This window comes from Chlamydotis macqueenii, chromosome 1 (assembly GCF_036417535.1).
Source record: "Chlamydotis macqueenii isolate bChlMac1 chromosome 1, bChlMac1.mat, whole genome shotgun sequence".
Lineage (NCBI taxonomy): Eukaryota > Metazoa > Chordata > Aves > Otidiformes > Otididae > Chlamydotis > Chlamydotis macqueenii.
In genome coordinates this window covers 147,939,905-147,945,904 of record NC_141556.1, presented here as the reverse complement: position 1 = coordinate 147,945,904, position 6,000 = coordinate 147,939,905, and positions in this window count along the sequence as shown.

The following is a 6,000-nucleotide window of genomic DNA, read 5'->3' as shown; positions in this document are numbered from 1 at the left end:
AAGGGAAAGTAAAAGAAAGCTGCCAAATTCCAGACTCTAATTATTCTGTAGTTGAGAAACCCTGAAAACTTAGTTATCTTTTGTTAAAGTTGCAATACCATCTGATATTTCTGTGACAATAGACTTAATAATTAGCAATACTGAAGACCCAATGTCTGAAATTACGCTGATAAAAAAATTAATTTAAATATACACTTAAAATAACATACTGAAAAGAATACACGATCAAAACAATTTTTTCAGGACATGCAAGAGTATGTTTTGAAATAACTATTTGCAACAGTATCACCAAAGGTATACAGCTTTTCTGATTTGCTGAAGGATGTGTTTCTGGGAAAAAAACCACAGAAGTATTTAGTCAGCTTGGGGCATACTGAAGTTATGTGTGTAAGCATTACCTATTTGCTTTATTTTTTTTTTTAATGACTTGTGAATGAATATTGAACAGCAGCTAAAAATTCTTCATGGCTAGTACAATATCTGGGGTTCAAACCCACACTTTTCAAGAAAATACCTACTATACAACATATATTTATTAGTAGTGTTCCTATCACATTAATACTTCAAGGTGAGCTAGTAGGGGTATTATGATATTGTAAAATTTTAATCCTAATAAATGTGCCTATGGTAATAAAATACATGTAAGATATTGCTTTTATGAGTTTGAAGTTGATTTATGTTACGTTGTAACCCCTTGCTGAGGAGGATATTTTGCTGTACCTTAGAAATATGTATAATGCAGATTACTACATTTCCTCCACCATTCTAAACATAATAAACAGTTGAATGGTTAAGTAGAACTTTTAGAAAAACTAGCGTTGAATCATAGAATCTTAGAACCTTTAAGATTGGAAAATACCTCCAGGATCATCAAGTCCGATCATCAACTCAACACCACCATGCCTACTAAACCATGTCCTGAAAGTGCCATGTCTACACATTCTTTGAACGCCTCCAGGGATGGTGACTCCACCACTTCCCTGGGCACCCTGATCACTCTTTCAGTGAAGAAGTGTTTCCTAATATTCAACCTAAACCTCCCCTGCTGCAACTTGAGGCCATTTCCTCTTGTCCTACCACAAGTTATTTGGGAGAACAGATGAACACCCACCTCCTACAACCTCCTTTCATGTAGTCGTGGAGAGCAATGAGGTCTCCCCTCAGCCTTCTCTTCTCTAGACTAAACAATCCCAGTTCTCTCAGCTGCTCCTCATAAGACTTGTGCTCCAGACCCCTCACTGGCTTTGTTGCCTTTCTCCAGATGTGCTCCAGCAACTCAACTTCTGGTATGGAGGGGTCCAAAACTGCACACAGTATTTGAGGTGTGGCCTCACCAGTGCTGAGTACAGGGGCATGATCACCGGAAATTTCCTCCAGAAATTGGTAAGACACCACTCAGTTTGAATAAGGACATTGAAATCCAATGTTGTGATACAAGTGAGGCTGTTTTCACGATGCTGCAAGACAGAACATGGCAAATAGTTACACCTACACATTTAATGGAGTAACTCACCTTCAACTATAGTGGAATTACTAAAACATTTTAAAATTTATTTTCTAAAAACTTTCACCCGTATGTTCATTCCCCCGCTCCTCCCTGTCATGTGAAGGACTTATACAGACCTTGCAAGTTAAAATCTCTATTTGTGCTATGTAAAAGCTCAGAAAAGCTTCAATAACTGTTACATGTTTATTGGTCCTGTGACCACTGAAGGCTACTTTGCTATCCAAGTCCAGTCATATATATTTAGCAGAATGCAAGAGAACTGAGGGACACCTACCACCTGCTACCATCACTCGGAGAAGCTTTTGTCAATTCTATGTATAGTCCTCAGGTATCAAGTGTAGTGCCTGTTGAAGCCCCACCTATTTGCCCATCTATATGCCCACAGGCATCGTATACATGTATTTCACAGACCTTTCAGCAAGACTACTCAATAAAATTTCAGTCCATTCCAAGTTTATAAGGGTTCAATCAGGCAGATGTTAATCAGTGAACTATGCACAAAAAAACGAGCAGCCGTTTCCACCGTCTCCAAGATACTTTCCATAGAGTCTATTATTCCAGTACCACAATTGAAAAAGGGCTTAAGTTTCAATTGAATCCCTTTTGCAGTCTCAAAGAAATTAGGGCTCCTCTAGGCTGATACTTACTCTAATGAACCTGAATACTGTGAAACCCTCCTTTTCCACCCCCAAAAAGGCTTCCTTGACCATAAACAAGACTGTATCTCTGGAGGATTTCCTATGCTCTATTGATCTGAAGGTATGCTTTATAGTCTCTTAAGAATGGTATTTGTCTTTATCTCAAGTTCAGAATCAGCAAAATTGCCCCGGACAATTTTATTAAGCTGATAGAGAAGCAAACTGCTCATTTTAGGAAGAGAGAAGGACCTTTGCTTTGTTGGTCAGTTAATCAGAGGTCTTTTATTTATTTCTTGTGAAATTGTCTTTTCTTCAGAAATCAGAAAGAATTTCAGACAGTCTGAGAGCTGTTTTGCTTTTTGGCATGTCTAAAATAAAAGAATCCAAGGAGTTTCTTCCATGTAGGCTTTTGTATTTTATATTTTAAACATATTTTCCTCTTATGTCTGGTTCCTAATATAACTCCTATCAATGGTAATGGAAAATTTGCTGTTAACTTTAATGGAACTCAAGTCACTTTCCTGGTGAGGGTTTCCAAAGAACTTTTTTTCTGAAGATTTACTCACACTCTTTAGAGGCAGATAGGTAAATTCTGGAGTTACATGCCACCTGTATGTATATACATAAAAATCCATGTTGATGGGAGTTTACCTATGTGTGCTAAGCAGAGCCGATAAAATGACAAGAGTGATGCTTCAACAAGTATGCAATCTAAATTAGTCAGGTAAAGGAACAGAATAGAGAGAGGAGTAGGATGTGAAGAAGAGAGCACAGAGAAAGACAATAGAAACCAAGAGAACATTCAATTCTTTTGCAAACGTAATTAAAGATTATCTCTCACTGTTTCAGTGAAGGTGACAGAGGCACTGACATACATTACTAAGATATTCAAAACAAATGGCATGTAACCAAATGTATGTGAAGTCTTAGTTTGCTCAAGTTTGTCGTAGTTATGGTATTTGCTGCAAGGTTGAAAGTACACTCAAGATGTTGCTTGGTTGAAAAAGGTAATATATGGGGCAGAACTCCAAACACGCCAGGAAGAGATTGGCAGACTCACACATATATATGAAATCCAAGAATCTGATGGATTTTGGTGTCACTATTTGAAAGATATAGAGACATCTTCTATTGAGGATGAACCAATGTAATTCAACCAGGACCTAAACTACTGGAGAATAAAGTGCAGAGGCAAAAACAGTAATATACAAAAGAAGAAAAGAAAAAAAAAAATAATTGGGAATGGGGGCAATCTAGTGAAGAAAGTTCAGGTAGAGGAACAGTCCTAATTGCAGCTGCATTTTACCAATATATTGTAATAACTATCATAAAAACTAAGGAACAAAGAAAGTTCATTTACAACATAGAAATTATTCTTTCCTTTAATTTCTTCACTGTCCTCCTTCTGTCACTGACCGGGCTTCCTGTAAGGATAGAGAAGAGTAGATGGTCCTAAATTGCTGAGCTTTAACACATGAACTATGGTTCATTCAAAATATGTTTTGCTTTCTGGCATGTCTAAAGTGAGAGAATCCAAGATGTTTCTTTCATATAGGCTTTTGTGTTGTTTGGGTTTTATTTTAATTACAAACAATTTTTAAAAAATCATATGGTTCATTCAAAAATTTGGAAAAGGCTTGGACATGATTTTGCTTTCTGTATTAACACTTTTTATAAAAAAAATAAATCTTGCTTTTAAAAGATATTCCAGCCATGACTGGTGCTTGTTTTTGCGGTTTCCATGTTGGTTTATTGGATTACCCAATAAATTCCTTTCAGTAGTCAGTTTTTAGAGGGAAAGCCAAGGGTCCAACCAGCAAGGCACTGACACCACTGCATCCCAGGCACAGTAGACATTCAGACAGTTAGAGGCAGAATGGAGTTGCTTATCATAGGTGGTTGGTTCATGTGGCATTAAGAGCTTAAATCACTACAGCGCAAAACAAAATTTATATAACCTTTCTTTGGGTATCTGGGAAGCCAAGAGGACGGCTAAGTACTGAGTAAAGTGAAACATATTTTAATGGCCATCTGAGGTCTCAAGTTAATGCTCTATGTTTTTAGAGAACCATGAGATCTTTGACAGTCCACAGAAAAATCTTGGTTGCTAATCCCTTGAATGTTAATGCTATGAATTTATATGACTTTCCTTAATCATGGGGCAGGAAAATGGAGATTTACATTTATTTTTAAGTTTCTTTTTTTTTTCCTTATTTTTCACTGTCTCCATGAGTTGATGAGTTTTGCTGGTGACATTCCTTTTTTTTTTCTTGTAAGAAAACAACCTGTAAACTGTCTTTGTTTACTTTGATTCAAGCAAACAAGTCATTGCTGTCTTTCACTTGATGGGATATAGCATTGCCATCTATTTGACCCAACTAAATTAAAAAAACAATAATCTATGAAGGTAATTTAGCACTGTTTCAGGACACTTGGCACAGAAGGGGGTTGAGCTGCACTTTAAATTTGGAGCCTTACAGATGTATTATTCAGCATGCATTAAAAAACACAAAATAAACTTAGGAGGAGTAAAATAGCAGGCTCAACTCTACATTTCTGAAGTCAGAGCACCGGGGCTGCGGCAGCTGATTGCTATAAGTGTTAAATCATTCCAACATTCCCATTGTAATCTTACTGAACACAAACCAGGAAAGCTTTATACTGCAAGATTTTTAGGACTTCTCCTTGAAGAGTACAAACAGAAACACTGCAAATTAGACAGCAAAGCTTGACTAAAGGTGACTTTTGGTTGAAGGATGCTGCAGGCCATGGTTGGTTAGCTTTGTTCTCGGGCCATGTTTGATGTTACTTGTCAAGTTTCAGACATAAAGAACCAGGGAGGGGAAGGAGACAGAGAGAGAAAGAGATAACTGCAATTAAAAATAGGTATTTTCTAAACTGCAGACTTTTATTTTTATAGCTGGTGTGTTCCTGAGCAGAGACCTTTCCCTGGGTGAAAGCAGTTGATCATTTCTTATACCATTTAGCCTTTGTCAGGAGGGCTATTTTAACTGCAAAGAGAAATATGTGAAACTGTCAGCCACAGACCTTTAATTCCCAGGCTTATTTTTGTAAACAATGATGCCATTTTTTTTACGGCACACTCCCTTTCACGGAGATACAAAGATCAAACGTGAATGTTTCATTTTCCATAACTCTTCCAGACAAACATAGCTCTTCCAGAAAAATAATAATAAAACCCCCAAAGAAGTAAACAACATTCACAGAGGGAATATAGCTCAAGTAATTCACACAGTATACAAACATATAGGTACAAAACCTGCAACATGAGTTTTTTTTGTTACATTTTAACAGTGTTTCCTCAAATCTTCAAAGCTTGCTTGATGGTTTGCTGAAGTAATTGAACCACTCTTGAGTTGTTTTATATAGGACATCTTATCTTTCTTTCATTACCCAGTCCGTGGCTTCTTTTCTATTCCCATGAAATCCATGTACACACTTTAGAAGCCCTCCTGAACAAGCTTGCTTCTAACTTTCACAGAGCCCTTAGCACAATTTGAATACGAAAGAGATACTGAATAAAAAGCTTTAATCTCTTGTCTGCTATTCTTCTTTCTTGCCTCTTCATCTCTCCCCCCTCCTTCTTCCAAGAGCTTTTCTGTGTTAGTAAAGTGAACACTTTCTGTTTAAAGTAAGTATAATGCTTGAGAAGATGCACTGGGAGAGTGAAATCGAAAGCCTGGCCTGTGAAGCCTCTCTGCCACAATTTAGCAATATTTGTGCTGCATTTACTTGCTCTTGAGCTTTTTGCAGGTAAAAGATTAGTAAAGAGCTCTCCTTAACAAAATCATTCAATCGGTAGCGAGCACAGGCAGTATCAAATGTGCCCTCTAC